This window comes from Mirounga leonina, unplaced genomic scaffold (genome assembly GCF_011800145.1).
Source record: "Mirounga leonina isolate KUSES-001 unplaced genomic scaffold, KU_Mleo_1.0 Mir_125, whole genome shotgun sequence".
In the NCBI taxonomy this organism is placed as follows: Eukaryota; Metazoa; Chordata; class Mammalia; order Carnivora; family Phocidae; genus Mirounga; species Mirounga leonina.
Window position 1 is genome coordinate 46,229,560 of NW_023270305.1, and position 23,149 is coordinate 46,252,708.

Here is a 23,149-nt window from a genome sequence, read left to right on the forward strand (position 1 = left end):
TTGTTTTCCCCACAAGATATGTTTATCCATTTTGTCACATTCTTTCCATAAATAAATATTGTCAATCTTTAAAAATTTTGCCAATCTGAGAGATGATGATTGGTATTATTATATTGCTTCAATATTTCTTTCCACGGTTCCTAGGAAGTTTGACTATGCTTTCTTGTGTTATCTGACATTTCTGTTTCTTCTGTTAAACTGCCTAATTGTATCAATTTCCTTTTTTGAGAAAGAAATTGTCCTTACTGATTGGTAGGCACTGTTTCTGAGTGGGTAGTAACTTTATGATGGTGCAGATATCTCCTCTTGGTTTATTGCTTTTCTTTGAAGTTTGTTTATGGTGCTGTTTGCCTTAGAGATGTTTTAAATTTGTGAGTCGTCAAATCAGTAACCTTTCCTTTTATGTTTTATATATCTTGTGTTTTGTTTAGAAAAACATTCTCTAAGTTTATAAAGTTATTATCTTAAACTTCTGATAACTTTTTAGTATTTAGATCTTTAATCTAACCAGGGTTTGTCTTGCACATAGCATAAGAATCTAATTTTATACCTTTTTTTCTGAATGGATAGCCATTTGTCCTGACATCATTTATTGTCTAGCTCATTCTTTCTTTGTCATATGCCAAATTTGCATTTGGTTTCTGAAACTGTCTACTCTATTTCATTGTTTAGTATCATGCCAAAATCACCCTGTAAAATACCGTCATTTTTTACCCTGGATATATATATTTTTAAGATCTTATTTATTTATTTGACAGAGAGCTAGAGAGAGAGCAGAAGTAGACAGAGTGGCAGGCAGAGGGAGAGGGAGAAGCAGGCTCCCTGCTGAGCAGGGAGATGGATGTGGGGCTCGATCCCAGGACCCTGGGATCATGACCTGAGCCAAAGGCAGCCGCTTAACCGACAAAGCCACCCAGGTGCCCCTACCCTGGATATTTTTTGTGCACTAGCTCTTCTATGTGAACTTTAGATTCAGTTTCTCAAGTTCCATAAAAAACCCTGTTGATACTCTGACTGGCATTTCTCTGAGTTTATAAATTAACTGTGAGAGAGTTGATATTTTACAAAATTTAGTCATCTCATTCATTTGGGAGATTTTTTTTTTAGTACTTCACTAAAATAGTTTTTTTAAATAAGATTTATGAAATAAAATAAAAAATAAAAATAAAATAAGATTTATGTATCTCTTTATTTGGTTATTTCTAGGCATTTCTTAGTTTTTGTTCCTCTGGGGATTTTAAAATTTCATTGCAATTTCTATAAGGTTTTTTAGGGGGGATGTGTGAAGCTATTGATTTTCTATATATTGATTTTGTAATTGGCTACTTACTGAACCTTCTTATTGATTCTCTCTCTGTTTTTTGGTTTATTTTCTTTGCTTTTTAAAAAACAGATAATCATGTCATCTGACAATAATGAAAGTTTTATCTCTTTTCCTCCAATATTGAATTTCATTCACTTTTCTTACCTAATTGCATTAATTAGAACCTCCAGAATAATGCTGGAAACAGTTATCAATTATCAAATATCAACCAAGAAGACAAAAATAACAAGTGTTGGCCAGGATGTGGAAAAAAGGGAACCCTTGTACACTGTAGACGGGAATATAAATTGTTTCAATCACTGTGGAAAACAGTATGGAGGTTTCTCAAAAAATTAAATATAGAAATACCATATGATCTAGTAATTCCACCACTGGGTATTTACCCAAAGAAAATAAAAATGCTAATTTGAAAAGATATATGCACCCCTATGCTTATTGCTATTTATGATAGCAAAAATATGGAAGTAATCCAAGTGTCCATTGATGAATGGATAAGGAAGATGTGGTCCAGAACCGTGAGAGACTATGGACTACGGGAAACAAACTGAGGGTTTCATAGGGGAGGGGGGTGGGGGGATGGGTGAGCCCAGTGATGGGCATGTATTGCATAGAGGGCATGTATTGCATGGAGCACTAGGTGTTATACACAAACAATGAATCATGGAACACTACATCAAAAACTAATGATGTAATGTATGGTGACTAACAAAAATAAAATAAAATAAAAAGAACAGGTCTATATATACAATGGAGTATTATTCAGCCATAGAAAAGAATGAGATCTTGCCATTTGCAACAACATGGATGGACTAGAGGGTATTATGTTAAATGCAATAAGTCAGACAGAGAAAGACACATATCATATGATTTCACTTATATGTGAAATCTAAAAAACAAAACAAATGAACAAGAAACAAACAAAAACCAGACTCTTAAACATAGAGAACAAATTGGTGGTTGCCAGAGGGGAGGAGGGTGAAATAGATAAAGGAGATTAAGAGGTACAAACTTCCAGTTATAATATAAATAGGTCACATGGATGAAAAGTACAGCATAGGGAATATAGTCAATAATGTAGTAGTGTTTAGTGACAGATGATGACTGTATTTATCATGGTGAGCACTGAGTAATGTATAGAATTGTTGAATCACTATATTGTACACCTGAAACTAATATAACACTGTAAGTTAATTATATTTCAATTGAAAAAAACAAAAAAATAAAGATGGTTAGATTAAAATAACAAAGTGGTAGAACTTATCTTAGAGGATAAATTCCAGTTGTTTGATATTTACAAGAGACAACAAATGAAATGACACAGAAAGATTGAAAATAAAGGGATGGATAAAGTTATACCAGATGATTTATAACCAAAAAAGATAGAAGAGACAATATTAATTTCTAGGAAAATAGATTCCAATGTGAAATCCATTTTATGGTTAAAGAGGAATATAACGTGTTGTTCAAAGATACAGTCCACTGGAAAGATAAAATTATGAACTAAAAACAAATTATTATGAACTATGGTGACTAAATATCATGTTAATCTAGTCTAATATTCATGCACTCTCCTGTTTCTCAGACCCTTGTAGTTAGACGTGGCTGTGAACTAGTTCTGACCAGTGGACTCTTAGCAGTGCTACTTTCAAGCTAAGCATTTAAAAACTGGTGTGCAACTTCCAATTCTTTCTTAAAAATTGTTTAAGGTTAACAGCTATGTTATTTAAGTTTATTTAGCCTTAACTATACATTATAGTTTATCTTTACTCACAACTGTTTTTTAAAACAATGCCTTCTCTTTTTTAGATTCATTTTCCATTTTAATATTGTCTATATTTTTTTTTGCAAGTTCTTCACTTTCATGCTTTATTGAAAGTAAAATATGAATCAAAGACAGGTATTGGTAAGCAGGTTATGTCTCTAAAGAATTACTCTAGAAAGTGGAACATCTTTGAAATATCTGTTTTGAAATATCTGGGTGTTCTTTGAGTTATAAAATTGTGAGGTGGGGATTTGTGAGTGAGACATTCACATGTGAAAGGTGACTTCACTAGTTACCCACTTCAGCAGAATAAAGTGTATATATGTAATGTACATAGATGTAAGTAATTGATTCCATTGTGCAGTGCCTTTTCCTGCAGAATATATTCTGAGGAATTTGAGAAACAAGACAGAGGATCATAGGGGAAGATAGGAAAAAATGAAACAAGATGAAACCAGAGAGGGAGACAAACCATGACACTCTTTTTTTTTTTTTTTTTTAAAGATTTTATTTATTTATTTGACAGAGAGAGATATAGCGAGAGCAGGAACACAAGCAGGGGGAGTGGAAGAGGGAGAAGCAGGCTTCCTGCCGAGCAGGGAGCCCAATGTGGGACTCGATCCCAGGACCCTGGGATCATGACCTGAGCTGAAGGCAGACACTTAACGACTGAGCCACCCAGGCGCCCAAACCATGACACTCTTAATCTCAGGAAACAAACTGAGGGTTGCTGGAGTGGTGGGGGGTGGGAGGGATGGGGGTGCTGGGTGATAGACATTGGAGAGGGTGTGTGCTATGGTGAGTGCGGTGAATTGTGTAAAGCTGATGAATCACAGACTTGTACCTCTGAAACAATAATACATTATATGTTAAAAAAAAAAAAAAAAGAAGAAGAAGCTAGCAGGAGAGGACGAATGACGGGGGGGAAATCGGAGGGGGAGACGAACCATGAGAGACAACGGACTCTGAGAAACAAACTGAGGGTTCTAGAGGGGAGGGGAGTGGAGGGATGGGTTAGCCTGGTGATGGGTATTAAAGAGGGCACGTTCTGCATGGAGCACTGGGTGTTATACGCAAACAATGAATCATGGAACACTACATCAAAAACTAATGATGTAATGTATGGTGACTAACATAATAAAATAAAATTAATAAAAAAATTTTCCTAAAAAAAAATGTTTTGTTAAAATTCAACCTGTGTTTATTTGAAATGCCTGAACTGAGATTCTGTGTAATATATGCAATGTTTTAAATTACAGTGTACTAAATAAATATTAGAATTACAAAAAAAATTGTGTATATTCATATAATTTGTTCAGAAAAGTTTTCTAAGTTTTAAAACATTTAAGTAATCATGTATCTGAAAATATCTTTATTTTGCCCTGACACTTAAAAGGTAGTTGAATCTAGAGTTTTTGGTTCATAATGGTATTTCATAAGAACACTGAAGACATTGCTTCATTGTGTTCTAGATCCTAGTTGTAGAGGAGAAGCCTTATGCCAGGTGGATTCTTGTTCTTTTGAATGTAGCCTGTTTTTTTCCCCACCTCTAGGGATTGTTAAGAACTTTATCAATCTCTGGAGTTCAGAGATTTCTTCAGACATGCTGAAACTGTCCTTTTGTTTTCTTTATTCCACTTCCTCCTTCCCTTCATTCTGTTAGCAACCCATTTCTTTTTTAAAAAGATTTATTTATTTATTTATTTGGTGGGGGAAGGGCAGAGGGTGAGGGAGGGAGAGAATCTCAAGTAGACTCCGCGGGATGCAACGCAGGGTTTGATCTCATGACCCTGAAATCATGACCTGAGCCGAAATCAAGAGTCGGACACTTTACTGACTGAGTCACCCACGTACCCCAGCAATTCATTTCTATTGCATGTTTGACAACGCTTTGTGACAGTTCATATTTTTAGACAAGTGTATATAAATGAACAGAACTGATAGCTCAGATATGTTTTTCCAGTGCAAACAGAAATCCCTGTTCCCCTTGGCAATAACTATAGTTCTGGTTGGAGGTGTTGGTGGTTGTTCTGGAGTGAAGAGCAGTAATGGGTCCTGGTAGGGTAGACTTTCCTTTAGAGTGACCAGTATTTTGTTTTCTGATGAAAGTTTGTTTCTTCCCTTGAGGTAGCCCAAAGTTACTGGGGAGATTACTTTGTCCCAGTCCCAGTATCTACTATGAGAGTCCCCTGTATCAAAATTCCCATATCGCAGAGCTGCATTTGAGGTTAAACTCTACTGGGCACTCTACCAGGTCATGGACATAGTTCTTCTGTTTTTTTGAATCAGTGATAAGCCTACCACCAATTCCTCTTTCTGTCCCTACTGCCTCTTTTCCTAGGGTTGTTTTAGAGCTCTTTATTGGAGGGCTTCTCACTTGTCTTTGTGGAATTGCAGATTCTTTTGATCTGTTTCCTCTTGCTTTTTCTAGGAAATTCTCAAAGTTCTGGTATGTTAGTGGAAACTCTTGGTTTTCCAGCTCTACTAAAATTTATTTTTTACACATTTTCTTTGTCAGTTCAGTGGAATTTAGAGAATGAGACCAGGTAAACACTTTTCTCCGGGTAGTCATTTTAAACTTTCATTTGATCTTCTTCTCTCAAATAAGTCTGAGACCATTTTTTTGGACAAGCCATCTCCAAGATATTTTGCTTTATAATAAAAGGTCAGGCAGCTAGTGATCTAGAAGAAAACCGAGTTATTATCCCCCTTCTCACAATGAAAATGGCCTTATTGTCTAGAAAATAGAGAACAATATGAAAAGAAAAAATATGAAAAGAAAATTTAAAAAAAAATCTAAAATTCCACCAACATATTCATGTTAACAATTTGATGTGAATAGTTTGGGTTTTTATGTTTACATAGAAATGTACTTTTCTCCGTAAAATGGGATTGTTGTCTTCAATATAGCTAATATTTATCATGCACTTTGTTGATATTTTAAATTAATTATTGTATTTTTACATTAATGAATTAATTTTCTCATACTTGGGATTATTATTAGTCCTTTTTTTACAGATGAGGAACTGATGCTCACTGAGGGTAAGTCCCTTGCCCACATTCATCTAACACTTGTAAGCACCACATTCTACTACCTATTGTATTTAAGATTTTATAACCTGATTTGGAAAACAAATCCATAGATTCCTTTTCATGTCAATAACTATGCATGCTACAGCATTAATGGTAATTGTTTCAGAATATTACATTTTATGTATATACTCTATCTTACCAGAATAAACAATCCTGCATTGCATACTACTTACCAATTTGTATTAAACACTTAATGTGAGCTGGGCATTTTTTTTTTTTAAAGATTTTATTTATTTAACAGAGAGAGACACAGCGAGCGAGGGAACACAAGCAGGGGGAGTGGGAGAGAGAGAAGCAGGCTTCCCGCTGAGCAGGGAGCCCGATGTGGGGCTTGATCCCAGGACCCTGGGATCATGACCTGGGCTGAAGGCAGACGCTTAACGACTGAGCCACCCAGGCACCCCGTGAGCTGGGCATGTTTTTTGGCACTGAGATAAGTAAGATGTGGTCTTTGACTGCATGGAATTTTCATTCTAGTCTGGGACCTGGACAATTACAAATAATTACACCAATTACTATTTAATTGCATGAGAGATCCAAGATCCTAGTTTATGTTCAGCATGGGAGCTGGTCTGGCCTGGGAGGCATGAGAAGCCATGTCTGAGGAACTGACATAGCAGAGGAAAGCTTTACTATAGCTTGCTAGGGATTTGGTGGGCATTATGCCTCTACAGCTCAGTCTGTGAAATGGTGTTAAGTAGAATCCAATCCAAGAAGCCTATGAGAACTATATTAACATAATGACATTCTTACTAAGAATCTCTGGGATTAAGATCTCCTTGCTGTGCACAAATCATCTGAATGAATTAAACATGTAATTGAAAGCCTCATCGTGTGCTACTCGAATGCTTTGCTGTACCAGAAATAAAATGAAAATGAAATCATTTTCTCTTTCAAATAAATATTATATACTGTGGGCCTCACTGGCTCCATTAGCCCTGTCCGATTGCACAGAGGCGTTTATATTATTTATAATATGTGCGGTAGTAAGAGGCTCCTTCAACTTAAGGCAGACAAGCCCTGCAGGATCATTTCCCTCCTTACTGGCTCACACAGTATTTCTTGCCGCTTCTCTCTCCTAAAACCTATAGCTGGTGGGTGTTTTTTGTGTTCTGTTTTTGTTTTGTTTTGAGACTCCAGAGAAGGCAGCCATTTTCAAAGGGTGTTCTTTTGCTCAATATTTTGAGCAGGTCAAAACTAGCATCATCATGAGGCTAGAATATTTTGAGTGAGTCAAAGCTTATACCATCATGAGACTGGTATGAGAATTTTTTGTTCTGGTTGGGTCATGCTTTGTTTGCAGGTTACCTTCCTTGTATCAACTTAGACACCCAGGGTGCGTTGTCAGTAAGTGAAATGCCTGTGAGATCAATCACTGACCCTGTTCATAAAGCTACATGGAGCTCCTTATCATCTTCTGCAATATGATAAAAATGGAAATAATAGTTACCATTCATTGAACACTCCCAATATGTCATGGGCCTCACATACTTTTGTAATTTGATGAGGAAATTGGGGATCAATGATCTTAAATAATTTGCTCAATGTCACTCTGTAAAAAGTAGAGCCAGGATTTGAAGCCAGATCTTTCTGACATCTGAACATGAGCTTTTTCTATCTCTGATGGTTTTAAAAGAAATGGCTGCAAATGTTTTGACTCTTCAGATAGAGAGGTTGGGTCTCTGTCCTCTCCCTTTATTTTTTTTTTCCCTTCCTTTGACAGATTTATTTATTTATTTAAAAGAGAGAGAGAGAGAGAGAGCAAGCAGGGGGAGGGGCAGAGGGAGAGAGAGCATCTGAAGCAGACTCCCCACTGAGCCTGACATGGGGCTCGATCCCAAGGCCTCGAGATCATGACCCAAGCCCCCAAATTAAGAGTTGGCCAGTTAACTGAGCCATCCAGGTGCCCCGTGTCCTGTCCCTTTTGACTCTGGGTGAACATGTGACTGCTTCAACAAAAGGAGTATGATGAAAGTGATAGTATATGACTTTTGAAGTTGGATCACAGAAGGCCATGAACTTCTGCCTTGTTTGCTGGGTTTGCTCCTAAACCAGTAGGTAAGAAGCCTATTACCCAGATGCCACCATGGTATGTGGAAGCCCAAAACACATGGAGTGGTCATATGTATGGGCATTTGAAGCATGGAAGCTAGAGTTGACAATTTCAGCTAAGCCCAGACTTTGAGACATCCCAGTCCAGGTACTAGACATGCAATTGAATAAGCTCTAGATGATTCCAGCCCTATCATTCAATTACCCCTAGGTATTTGAGTCTTTCTAGTTGAAGCCTAAATGCTATGGCACACAGGCATACTATCCTCATTGTTTCTCATCTGAATTTCTGACCATAGCATCCTGAGCATAGTAAGAGCCTTATTGTTTTATACCACTAAATTTGTAGTGATTTATTGTGCAGTAGTATTTTGCAGAGTTGGAAGGGATCTTGGGTATTGACTAAACTACCTTCTACCTAATGACCAGAATCTCATCTATTTCTAATTGAGGGGTCATACACTGGTGATGAATGAGCTAGATCTGGCATTCAGAAGGGGTTTGTTTGGCTGAGAATTTTGAGTTTTAAAAATGATTAAATTTTACATGATTTATTTCCAGCTTCTCTGGGAAAATCAGATGATCTGGAAACACTAGGTAAGAAAACAGTCCTATGTTTCTGAATAGCAGCTGTCTCCTTCATGTGGGTCTTTGTTCTCCAGTGTTAGAGTGGTAGAGCACTCCTGATTGCTTACTGGCCCTCCCCCGCTTCTGCCTGCTTACCGTAGGTAGATATATTTGTAGACCTGAGAGATAGATGATCCTATAGCTTGTTTTTGAGTATTAAAAGGTGGTTAAGAATTCTTCTCTCTTTTGCTTTTATCTTCTGAAATTCAAGTTCAGCTTTGCATTACTGTAATCTATTTTGCATGTATAGTAATTATAGTGATGACTGGAATACCTTTTAATGCTATGAAATGGTTCAGCTTAAGATGAGCGTTAAATCCCAAATCTTGTATTTAAGCATTCATCTGTCATGATAAAGAAAGATGGAAGAGAAGTCAATTAACTTTAGTTAGGGAAAAAATCTCTATCTTGCACTTAGTTTTGAAAAAGAAGGCTGTACTTCAATTGTAGACTTAGTGTTCACTCTATTCAGGACTTATGAATGGATTTGTTCTGGGGGAAGACCTTTTTTTTACCAGAGTCCTTTCTGGAAAAGAATTTAGATTTTGGCATAGATCCATTGCGTTGTGGTTCCTGAGTTGAAACCCAGCTCTTTTGTGCAGCCATGCTAAATCATTTGATTTAGGAGAGCCATCAGTGAAAGTACCTGCTATTTACTTTGCTAGGGTTAGTAGAATATTAATATCACTGCTTGCCAAGTGTCTAAAAAGGGGTAAAAAGAAAGAGAAGAAGAAATTTCATATTTACTGAAAACTTAAAATTCAGACCAGAGCAGAATAACCCATATCTATTTTCATTGGCAGTATGCAGAAGGGAATGTCTTAAGTTTTTTCACTCAGATTTCAGGGCTAAATAACATAGGAAATGATTACCAAAGAAAGTTGTGGAAACTCTTCCTCCAAAGATGTCATTACAACTTTGGAATGGGGCAGTGGTAAGAGATAGCGAAGGCCAGTGAAAACTTGATGACCTTTTGAAATCTCCATTAGAGCTTTAATAGCTGCTGTATACTTTGGTCAGTGGCCATAGACCCATAGCAGAAGGCTTTAACAAAATTGGCTTGGAATTGGGTGTGTATTTGATGGTCATTACTTATTACAGCTGATTGGTGTTTACTGTTAGAATCGTGTTCTTGTGAGGCTAATGCAATCTTGAACACCTATCCATAGCTTCAGATTATTTCTTTGTCCCTCTTCAGCATTATGTAAATTACAAAGAGGACTTTCCACCTCATAGACAAAGTGCCATACAGGCATGGTATGGTTTTGGCTTCTAATTTTTCTATTAGGTTTCAAATTTTCAGAGGATTGTTAAAGTCACTATGCAGATACTTGCTGAGAGGGTCTCCACCAAGGGGCTCTGGATGCTGATTATAACCATGCTTTTGGTCTTTTTTTTTTTTTTTTTTTTAAGATTTTATTTATTTATTTGATTGAGAGAGAGAGAGCATGAGCAGGGGGTGGGGCAGATGGAGAAGCAGACTCCCCATTGAGTAGGGAGCTCAACATGGGGCTTGATCCCAGGACCCTGAGATCATAACCTGAGCTAAAGGTAGGCACTTAACCAACTGAGCCACCTAGGCGCCCCGTCCATTGTTATTAGAAATCAACATTGAGTGACTAACTCCACTAGGTGAGAATAGTCATAGAAAATCATGGTTTGATACACAATGACGTAATTTCTTTCTATGAAACAAGCATGTCATTTTCTAGTATCCAAAAAAAAATGAGAGTAATAGTGTTCTCCACATTCCACGAGGCCCCTTTAGTGGCCGTGTGAATCTTCTTCCTTTCTTTCAAAGAAATGTTCATCTAGTCTTATACATCCGATGACTAAAACCGGTCTCACTTGCCATAGTCTTTAGGAATGAAGAACTTCATTCTCCAGTTTGTGAGAGTGTTACTAGCAGAAATCCCCTCAGCTTCCAGCCACCTCCTGGGTTTGCCTTGGTAGAAGAAAACTACATTTAAGTTACCATCCTTCCAGGAACAACACAGAACATATCCAGTGACTAATCAAATTAGGGAAATGCAAAATTCCATCAGACCACCCTCACATTTGATAACAACTGCAGAGTTTGGGGGTCTCCAAGACCATCCTCAGGTTTAATAATTCATTAGAAGACTCATAAAACTCACGGAAAGCTGTTACGCTTATGGTTATGGTTTATTACAGTGGAAAGATACAGATCAAAATCATCCAAGGACAGAGACCTATAGTGCAGAGTCCAGGAAGATTTTTACATATGGAGCTTCCTGTTGTCCTCTCCCAGTGGAATTGTGGACAGCACAGGTTTCACCAACAACAATGTGTGATGAAACAAATGGAGTATTGCTAACCAGGTCAGCCCACGTGAGCCTTAGTGTCCAGAGCCTTTATTTGGGGCTCCATTATGTAGACATGGTTGATTGTCTACATGGCTGACTTCAGTCTCTACCTCCTCTAGAGGTCAAGCTGATAGCCTGTTACCCAAAGCACCTACAATGGGGTTTCTTTAGGAATTGCTTGAGACTCATGAATGTGCAACCTGAAATTGTACAGAAGGTTATGCCCCATGGGACAACCCTTGACAAATGGCAATAAGAGCTGATGGATCAATGCATTATCTCTTCTTCCTTGATGAACATGAGCATCACATATGGTCCAGTGGGATCCAGTTCCCAGTCTCAAATCATAGTGGCAACTCAATAATGCATCCTTATGGTGGCTCTTTCCTCTTTTCCTATTTCTTTTTTCTTGTCTCTGACTTCTTTCTGAGCTCACTCCCCCAAATAAATAACTTGCACTCAAGTCTTATTGCAGCTCTACCTTCGGGGTGAATGCAGCCTATGTACTGTAACATGATGGTCTCATAGTTGCTCCCAGCCAGATGTTGCCAGGAACTACATTGTTAGCACGTAATATCCATTTTGTGTGTGTGTATGTGCGTGTGTGTGTGTGTGTGTGTGTACATCCTCCTCTGCTCACATCTCTTTTCTAAGCTATATAAAACAAGGCAAAGCTGGTCAAGTTTCATTTTGAACAAGAAGTACTTTTGAGGAATAAAAACAGGAACATTTTCTTGATTGGTCCTTATCTGCCAAGCACTGTTCTAAGTTTTATATGCATTTATAATCTAATTTATTCGTTAACTTAATCCTATGGGGGAGTCACTGTTATTGTTCCTATTTACACATAAAGAAACTGAGGCTAAAAGAATTTTAGTAACTTTCTTTAAGTGGCTTTGCTGGTGAATGCTGAAGCTAGGAAGCCATCTGATTCCACTGTCTGGCGTCAGAGCGGAACTCTTAAATACTAGAAATCCCAAGATGCAAATCAATGTTAGATCCTGTGGGAATGGTTAATGGTGTTTGACTACCAACATTTAATGTGTAAGCATTAGGATGGGATCGCATGCTGAGTCAATTTTTCTCAGGCAGCCCAGAGAGAGAAGCCAGGCTCCTCCAGTAGGAGTAGAGGTCTTGTTTGCCAGGCAGGTTAGGGTCAGCAGAAGGGGGCCACTCAGCCTCCTATCTGGCTTTGCCTGATTACTAGAAAAGGGTGAACACTGTGATATTTATTTATAGTTATATATAATGTTTATGATTATTTATGGTATTTTTAAATAGATGGCTCTGCCTGGTAATTTATGGCTATTTCTTAGGCTTTTAATCACAAAGATGGCCTTAAAAATAATTTCAGTCTGCCATTAGAGGACAAATAGATGGTGTTTGCCAATGTTAAGCTTCAAGTAGGAATGGCTGGTAACACCTGGGAAAAAAACAAATAGGATTAGGTAATTTACAAAAGTGCTTCATTTTTCAAAACCTTCTCACTTTTCTCACTTCTTCATGTTAGTATAATGTTTGTCTTAATTAGAGGAAACAGGTCAGGACTCTGAAGGCAAACAGATCCATTATTCTTCAAGAAATGTTCTAATCCTCCAGCCTGAGGTCAGGCTGCATGGATAAGGGGTGCATTGGGAGGAGGAGCATATTTTGTTTTAAACTGCTGCTGAGCAAATATTTCCTTCTCCTCACCACAGTTGGCTTCCAAAGCAACCTACAAATGTCTTTCTGAGGAGTATACACAGATTCTAGACCCCAGGCCCAACCCTGGTACACCTGCTTGGGCTGAAGTATTTAGGGTCCTTTGATGATAGCAGTCATACCTATCATATCTGCTCTCTAGAAGTAGGCTCAACCAAGCAAGTGAAGGATGGGGTTTTCTTTCGGTTGTCTTTTTAAAAATATCATTAATGCATCCCAAAGTTGGTAATATGCATGTAAATTTCTATTTGTCCCATGACATGGCATTATTTTCATGAACCAATTTTATTAGCTTCCTGGGATTCTGGACCCAGATGAAAATGAAATAACCACAGTGACCACTATAACTAATGACTTCTGTGTCCTTGGGCAACTTCCGTAAGACTTTCTGAGCATGTGCTAGGAGTGACAGGGGATTCAAAAATGAACCAGGTGCAGAATGTGCCTTCTAGAAGTTCACAGACTAATGGAGGGAGGTGTTAACAAATACCCCAAATAACTAAAATGTGAGAAAGAGTCAAATTTCATCATAAGTAGAGTGCTATAATAGCTGAAGGAGATTATTTCAAACTGAAAGGATTCAGAAAAACTTTATAGAATCCTTTGGATTTGCCCTTGAAGGGAGGGTTGGATTTGAACACTGAAAGGTTGGGCTGGGAAGGGCATTCCAGAGGGAGGGAACAGCCTGGACAAAGGTAGAGTGTGCGAACACCAGTTTGTGTGGGCAGCAGTGTGGGGAGTGTGAGAGCATTAGGGAGTCCAGGGAATTGAGGAAAGATGGTGGAGAGATTTGCACATTAGATAAGGAATTGTGGAGTTGCCCCATGGATGACTCAATCCTTTGTCTTTTGAGGCTGTGAGTTGTCTAAGGTCACAAGGCTAGCAATTGGCAGTAGAGTGGATTCTAGCCCCCATCCTGGTTCTCAGTCCAGTGAATTTTGTGCTCCTCTTTCTCCCTTTAGATTACAGGGAGTTTCTAACTTTGCTCTATTTTTGGTCATCTATGACAGATACCTGGAGGAGCCCATTTTGGGGGGTTAAATGCAGTGTGGTCCCAAGGGTTTAATCTCGGAAATCTACCAGCTTTGTGGTTAACTGTGAATAGGTTGGCTCTTGCTTTCCTTTCACCTTCCCTCACCAATTAGGATACCAGTTGGGCCAGGTCTGAGCCAGTAAGGCCTTGGTAACAGGCACATGGCTGGAGGTATGCATGTGTGAGAGAGAAGGATGTGTGTATGTGCATGTATGCCTTCTGTCTCTGTACCAATGCCAAATATGAATCACTTTTGGACTTTTGTTCACTCAGCTTGACATGGGCAAAAAGCCAGCACAAAGAAGAGTTTTACTTTGCCCTAGAGTGTGTTTACTTCTGGGCTTAGCTGGAGCTCAGGAAACGGAATATTTCATTGACCAAGAAAGCCCTTTCTTGAAGTTGACTGTGTGCTGGCTTAGCTAAGAGATAGAAGTAGCACCCAAACACTGAAAGGGACCTTAGAGGTCACCTGCCAAAAAGCTTTTCATGACAGCCCATAGCTTCCTGATCAGGCTAATACATGCCTCTCAGGGTTAGGCTATTGGTCAACGAATAGTAATAAAGAGCTTAATATTTGCTGGTCAGTGGTGTTCTGATGCCTAGCACAGTGAGGGCACACAGGAAATGGTAGCTTCCATGGTGTGGAGCAGTGCTGTGGAGGCTAAGCAACCCATGTATAAGAATATCCTCATGGGGGCAACGGTCGGTTTTTCTGAACTTCACCTTGGCAGAGTCCCTTCTTTCTTAAAGCCCATGTTTTCAGCTGCAATCATCCTTATTTTACAAACTTAGCATCCAGGAAAACATCTGGACTTGCACCTAAACCAGTAGTCAATTTTTAATTTTTCTGTTAAATCTCTGTTTTATAATTTTAAATTTGATTATTTTCTTCTTTTCCTTTTATTTTTGCCTTGCTTTTAATTTGTATTAGTTTCCTAGGGTAGCTATAACAAATTACCACACACTGAGTGGCTTAAAACAATAGAAATTCATTCTCTCATAGTTCTGGAGGCTTGAAGTCTGAAATCAGGGTGTTAGCAGGGCCATGCTCCTTCTGAAGCCTGTATGGGAACCCTTTCCTGCCTAGTCCTAGCTTCTGGTGGCTCTTGGCAATCTTTGACATTCTTTGGCTTGTAGATGCATCACTCTGATCTTTGTTTTCTTTGTTATCACACGGTCTTTTTCCTTGTGTGTCTGTGTTCACATGGCTTTATGATAAGCATGAAATCATTGGATTTAGGACCCACCCTAATTTTATCTGCAGACTATATATCCAAAGAAGTCTGTTTTCTGATGTTCCAGGAGGACATAATTTTGAGGGGACACTATTCAATCCAATATAGTATTCATAAAGGGATTTTGGAAGAGAAGAAAAGGTACATAGTAGATGATGAGTTTGCATTATTGTCTTCTTTCTGCATTTTATCCTTCAGAACTCTAAATTACCTGGAGTGACTAGGTTGTAAAGCTCTAAAGAGTTGGAGAGCTAATTAGTGGTAAGAGCTCCTGGGTGTGCAGGGAATGGGGCCAGGAGGGTGGGATGATCCTCCAGGTTGGGCAGTGACTATGACTGGTCAAACACCACTGGTTCACCATTGCTCCTTAGCACCTGTACAAAAGGAGTTTAAAGAGGCAGATTCCTGGCTTGGCTTTGACATTTACTACTGATGTGAATTGAAACAAATCGCATAATCTTTCTGAGCCTGTTTCCTCACCTGTGGATTAGGAATAGTAATAATGCCTGCCTCTCCCACCTCCATAGGGTGTGGTAGGGATCATGTGAGAGGAAATGTGAAAAGTCCTTGACCACCTGCTGATTATCTGTATGCATCTGAAGTCAGGGTGACCTTTCAAAAACATATATCAAATCCTTTCACTTCCTTGCTTTGAGCCTTTTAATTGTTCTTTCATGTTTAGGATAAGGCCCAGACTTGCTAACACACCTTAAAAAGTCCTATAAAATCAGGCCCCAGTGTTCCTTTTCAGCCCCAGAGCTTTCTACAAATTCTACCCCTCTTACATACACATATCTAATTATTCTAGCCTACATTTGAAAGCTCATTTTCTGGAGTACTTAGTTTAGCACTTGATTATAGTTTGTCTTGAATTATTCTCTGATTCTTTCTTGTAGGAGGATATAATCAAGTGGAATCTGTAGAAGGACAATAAATAAAAGCAGAGAGCTCTGGTTAAGTGGAGGGGCCTCACCTCATCTCTTATTTTGGTGTCCTATTTTTGCTTTTTCTACTGCCTTTCTCCCTACAAGCTTGGCTTTATAGAGCACTGCTTGAAAACCACTGTATGGACTTTAGTTTAAAGTGGCAGAAGTACACACATACTTACACACATTCTCTCTCTCTCTTTCAGATGGCAATAAAACTATAGTACAGAATTTATAAAAATAAAAACATAAAAACTAAAAGGACTAAATGTATATGAGAATAGCAATGGTTCAGATCTTTCAACAAATCTGTAGAAGGCAGAAAACATACGGAGAAACAATTTGCTAATAAAAGAGAGTGAGAGCATCCATTGCCCAACAGAATGGTGGGGAGGCTCTGTCCTTGGAGACAGCATGCATGTCAGAGGGTGGGAGTAGAAAGTAGGGTTGAAAACACAAGACAAATTAAAGATCCATGGAACCCACTCCCTTTATCTTCCCTGTGGAACCCACAACAGCTCTTGTCCTCAAGCTGAATATTCTGAAGAAATTGCACTTTGGGGGAGGACTAATGTGAGGGATACTACCTCAGAGAAAAGCTCTCTTTGTTCTGGCAGTGAGGAGTCTTAAGATACAATGGCTGTGAATTGTGTAAGACTGTTGAATCACAGACCTGTACCTCTGAAACAAATAATACATTATATGTTAAAAAAAAAAGAAGCAGCAGCTAGCAGGAGGGGACGAATGAAGGGGATGAAATTGGAGGGGGAGACGAACCATGAGAGACTATGGACTCTGAGAAACAGACTGAGGGTTCTAGAGGGGAGGGGAGTGGGGGGATGGGTTAGCCTGGTGATGGGTATTGAGGAGGGCACGTTCTGCATGGAGCACTGGGTGTTATGCACAAACAATGAATCATGGAACACTACATCAAAAACTAATGATGTAATGTACGGTGATTAACATAATAATAATAATAAAAAAAGAAAAATGTAAAAAAAACCCCAGATACAATGGCTGGTTTTCCACCTGTTTGCTTGAAGCAAAGCCTGCCAGCTGATAAGCCAAACCTTTATTCACAGAGCTCCTGATCAGTTGTTCTATTGCTTCCTTTATGAAAAGATATCTGAGGATTATCAGAACATTTGAGCAAAGCCTGTAATATGAAAGAGAATGGCTAACAATAAACAAATAAAAATGAGCCTGGAGGAAATGGAAGTAATTCACGAGACAGAGGAGCACTTAAAAAAATTTAGTTCCCTCAGAGGGATTTGAGAAAATATTGCACTCATAAAACTAGAGAATTTTGTAAAAAGAAAAAAAAAAGGATAAAATACGAAAGATATTGTGAAACATAAAAGAGGATTGCTAACAAAATTAATCGAAATAAAATTGACAAAGTGAAAGAAACCTTTAAGAATTTAGAATAAAAAGAATGAGAGAGAGAGAGAATGAAAGAAAGAAAGGAAGGGAGGAGAGAAAAAGAATTTGAAAGCAAGAGGAAAAGCAGGCAACTTGGAAAGGAACAAAAATCAGTGTTTTAGTCTGTTCAGGCTGCTATAACAAAGTACCAGAAACGGTATCTTACAAACAACAAACATTTATTTCTTACAGTTCTAGAGGCTGGAAGTCCAAGATCAAGGTACTGGCATGGTCAGATTCTGGTGAGGTCCTCTTCCTGTCTCATAACTGGCCCTTGTCATTGTATCCTGATGAGGGGGCTAAAAAGTTCTTCAGGGCCTCTTTTTTAAAGGCATTAATTCCATTCATGAGGGCTACACCCTCACAATCTAAGTACCTCTCAAAGGCCCTACCTCCTAATATCATCACATTGGGCTTTAGGATTTCAACATATGAATTCTGGGGGGACAAAAACATTCAGACCATAGCAATCAGTGTGGCCTTAACCTTCTCAATAGCAACACTGGAGACTAGAAGACATGGAGCAATGCTTTCAAAGTTCTGAAATTCTATACCTTGCTAATCTATCAATCAAGTTTGAAGTCAGAATAAAGGACTCAAAGATTATGACTATTAACACTGTTTTAGGAAGTTACTAGAGAATGGGTTTCAGGAAAAAAAAAATCAAGGGAGTGAAATAAGAAAGAGGAAGCCACAAGAAAAAAAGGCCCTAACCTGGAAGAATAGCGAACAGAAATCCCAGCCTGGCAGCTAGGTCTTAGGTTTAGGGAGAAACTAGTCCTGATTGGAGAGGATAGACAGGATGCTGTAAAAGAGGTCTTGGCAATGTGGGGGAAAGGGGATCTTATAAATGAAATCATATACTGAGAACTTTGAAAATTGTGGGATTATTATATATATATAATATATATTATTATAATGTTACACAATATAAAAAAGAAGAAAAGAGAATCAGAAACTTCAGGAAAAGAGCAACAACAGTAAAACTGTACAAGAAAGTGATTGTTCATCTATAGAGCAAACTCACCTGTGGCATGATTTTGACCAGTGGATGGAATGTGAAGAAGGAGAATCCATTTGAATAGATGCAGGAAATGTTACTCTTTGGTTTTCAGCTTTTAGAATTCTCTCGTATAAACCATGGAGAACTTAACTATGGTTACAAAGAGAATATAGACATTATTTATCTAGATAATGTAAGCATAAGAGGAATAGCTGACAGGGTTGGTAGTGGAAGAGAGGAAGAAGGAAATAGTTGTGAATAGTTGGCAGGACAAGAAATGAGGCTCTAATATGCCACTCAAAGTTGCAGATATTGAGTGGAAGAACTGAAAATGGGGATGTAACTAAAAGGATGAGGAGGAGGAAGGAAAGGAAGGTGTAGGTGCTATAGGTGAGTTAAATTTTCATCTATCATAGCAGATGTCAGTATATGATGTCCAAAGATAATAAATCAAGAAATAGAGCCATACATCTATCATATAGAGATTGGAACCACCAGGAGAAATAAAAATAGAAATGATTAAAATTACTTGCCTCTGGGAAGCAAGACTGGGTGGGGGTGGGGTATGGATTTTCAGTTTAAGTCATTTCATATAATATTTGATTTTTAAAACCATTTATATGTATTACTTATTTAACATAACAAAATAGACATACATATACCCAAAGGAAACTACTGGATGACTTTTGAAACTTGCATTTAGCCCTCAATTTCAATTATAATTAGCTGAAATTTCAGCTCAGCTGAATATAACTGTAATTAAAAATCTCAACTGCCTAATGGCAGACAATTAGCTGGAGCTGCCAGGAGCCAACAAGAATGATGGGCAGTTTGAAGACTTTGCTCTAAGACTTGGCAGCAGACTGCCAAGGATTCCCGCTCCCTGATTCTTCCTTCATGTCTTCTAATCCCAAGGAGGCAGCACGATTTATGGCAGGATCTTTGGCTTTGGACTTCACTGCAGACCTTCATTCAAGTCTTGGCTCTACCACTTATTGTCTATGAGACTTTGGGCAAGTTATTTAACCTTTCTGAACCTATATTTTGTTAGCTCAAGATGGAGATAATACCTACTTTGCAGTGTTATTATAAAGATGGAATGAAATAATGTAAGTACTGATCATAGTATAGTGTCAGGCACACTGTAGCTATTCAATAAGTGGTAGCTATTAGGGACAAATATAACATTTTATTTTTTTTAAAGATTTTGTTTATTTGAGAGAGAGCATGAGCTAGAGAGAGAGAGAGCAGAAGCAGGTGGAGGTGGAGGGGCAGAGAGAGAGGGAGAAGCAGGCTCCCCGCTGAAAGGGAGCCTGATGTGGACTCAATCCCAGGACCCTGGGATCATGACCTGAGCCATAGGCAGACGCTTAACCAACTGAGCCACCCAGGTGCCCCCAAACGTAACATTTTAAATGGTTGAAACACTTGCTGTTTGGAAATATGTAAGGCTTTTCCACTTGGTAGAATTTGAAATATTGATGTCTTCTGTTCTAGCCTTTGCAATCTCCTTGCCAGGAATAGCTAATAGGCAGCATCTATGTTACCACTCTCATCTATGGTGGACATGGCTAATTGATCTCAGCATTCTTGCCTGCTAGGTTTGGATGTGACTTCAGGATCTTTTCAGGAAAGCTTTTCAGATAGCCATTGCCAATCAATCAGAATTGGTACTTGAGGTAAATCCATTTTCTATCTTTGGCTAGATAGATAAGAGATCCATCATGATGATCAGTTATCTTAATGGCTGGGTAACCATATGGTCACATGTGGGTAACAGTGTGCATTGATTTTTTATACTATACATAGTGATTCCCCCATTGGTGCCTGGAATGTTACAGTTTTTGGAGCTTCATGGATGGGCTTGGTGTAGGAAAGCTTTAATGACTATGCTAGCTCTAGTCTCTTCCTGAGTTTATCATCTTTAGTAGGTTAGGAATCTTTGGGGAATGAGAATAAAGACCTGATGGTTCTAGAAACATCATGGAACTCTTTGGGTTACAAGAGGGTGAATAGAGGGTAGAGCCTCAAATGCACTTAATTTCAATGACTACAAATTCCAGACACCAACCAAATTCTTAGTTCTGTTAATACTAGTTGGTCAAGAGTCTTTGAATTTCCCTCCTAGGCTGCTTACCTCCCAGGTGCTCTTCTCTTGAGGCTACTCTCCATTGAAAGGGTGGACCAATGGGATGCCTGGGGGGCTCAGTTTGTTGGGTGTCAGCTCTTGATTTTGGCTCAGGTCATGATCTCAGGGTCGTGAGATTGAGCCCCGTGTCCGGCTCTGTGCTCAGTGGGGTCTGCTTGTCCCTCTCCCTCTGCTCCTCCCCCTGCTCATGTGCTCTCTTTCTCTCTCAAATAAATAAATAAAATCTTAAAAAAAAAAAAAAAAGAGTGAAACAAGCCCTCCATGGTGTCTTTTTAAGTTTGTAGAGCACTTCCCATTTGCCCACCCATGATAACTTTGAAGTCTCTAAATCTTAATACTGATTACCATAATATGGTTCCATAAGAATCCATGCAGGGTAGATGGATGGGGTGGGTGAGAGAAGGTCCACAGACTGCGGGTTGGTAGGACAGACTTCTTTAAGAGTCCAGTCAAAGGTGCTGATTTGAGGTCAGAAGACATTGCTGTATCCTCACAAGAGGACAAGAGATCACATACTTTGGGCTTGGGATAGTTGGCCTTCACTGGTGGTTGTTTAAATATTACTTTAATTGCCGGCTCCTCGATGCTTTATCTGAGAGAAAAACAAACAAAACCCAAAGTCAGCCCCTTGAGCTGTGATATTAGAACCAGGAAGATTTTCAGGGAAACAAATTGTAAGCCACAGTTGTAGCAAAAGAAAAGTGCAAATACACACCCCTCTCCCTCCCCTACACACACACACTCATAGTTGCTTGATACAAAGCTGTATATTTGTGTAGTATTCTCTTTTAAACAACTACTTACTGCAGGCTTTCAAATGAAATGCTCTCCAAAAAGGAAACAATGTGTGAGAAGAAACATACCCTCTCTCTCTTTCTCTCCTGGGGGGGTGGGGGGGGGAAGGGCGGGAGGGATGTGTGTGGGTGGGGAGAATGAGAGTGTGAAATCAAAAGGATGATTAAGAGAATTTGACAAAGAAAATGACTTCTTCCACCCATTTAACACCCACATTAATCCACTCGGATGATCAAATGCAAAAGACAAAGAGAATTACAACCTTTTCCAGGCCAAGAAATAATAATTATTCAGAGAAAAATCTTGGCAAAATGAGGAATAAACCAAGCAGAGAGAGAGAGAGAGAGAGAGAGAAGGGAGGGAGAGAGAGAGATTGAGGGGGAAAAAAACCAATAGTCAGGCTGTGGTGTTGGGCAGGCTTTGTACAGTTCACCTCCTCTCAGTTTAAAAGGAAAAAGAAAGAAAAAAAAGTCGAACTCTTTATTTGAACAAGTAATGGAAAACTGTTGGTTGTGATAATCCCTGGGCTCCCCTTCACAGTGGCTCTGTGCCATTTTCCTGGTAGAAGTAGCAGAGGTCAGCCGAGGAAAGAGTGAATTCTCAGGACTGTGTGTGGGAGTTTGTGTCATTCTATACAGACTGCTCCTATTTAAGTGCTGGGTTTTATTTTTAAAAGCTCTGCTGTCCCCTGATAGAAGAAGGGAGTGGAAGTGGGAAGAGGTAACGTGTGAACGAGGTTAGAGGCAGAAAGAAAAAGGAGGGAGAAAAAAATGAGGATAAGTCCAATTTTCTTTGGAAGCATATTGTATTGTTAGGCTTGCCTGGCTCTGTTCCAAAGGCTCAATTGAAAGTGAATTTCTCTTATTGAATTCCATCCAGAGATATCATAACCTCAAAAGGCTACTATTACCCAGAGGGCTTCAGATGGAAGCATTTGTGCGTGACTCTTGAAATGCAAGGAGTCACAATTGTCATTTGACAACACGGGACTCGTCAGGCCAGCTCCTTTCAGGGCAGGGGAATTGTTGACACAATCTGTCCCCTGGTCCCTTTTGGAGGGACCAGTCTCTCTGTTTCTCAGGCTTTTCTGCTCAGCAGGTGCAGCAACAAGAAAACTGGTGAGCTCAATTAAAACTAACAACAACAACAACAACAACAGAAATAGGTTCAGGGCTGATTTAAACATGTGCAGGCAGAACAAGGAGTCACAGGTATTCAGGGTCCTTAGGACTAAGTTTATCTTTTTTAACCAAAGAGGCAGTGAAAATATTACAAATGCTACAAAAGTAGAAACCAAAATACAGGCTAAATGACCATACTAAAAGAAGGACAAAGGCTTTGGGAAGGGGAAAAATATCAAAGCTGACTTTCTGATTTGTACGGATAATATTTTTTCTTCCTATGAATTGGCACAGCAATGAGAGTTGTATGATGTGAGAGGTAACAGTTCAAATGTTTCTGTCCCTCTTTCCTCCTTTTTATCCATTCCCTTCTTCCTTTTTGGCCCCCTCCTTCCATTCATCGCAGCCTGTATTCCTCCTTTTTCTCCCTTTCAGCATTAAGTAGTGGGAGTTGCTTCCCGAAGCTTAGCTCTGATAATAAACCTCTTGTGCGGTGACTCCACTTATTCTTAGATACACACAACCTGTTTTGAATGGGACTATGGAGAGAAACTCAAATAGAATTAACTACTCTTTTCA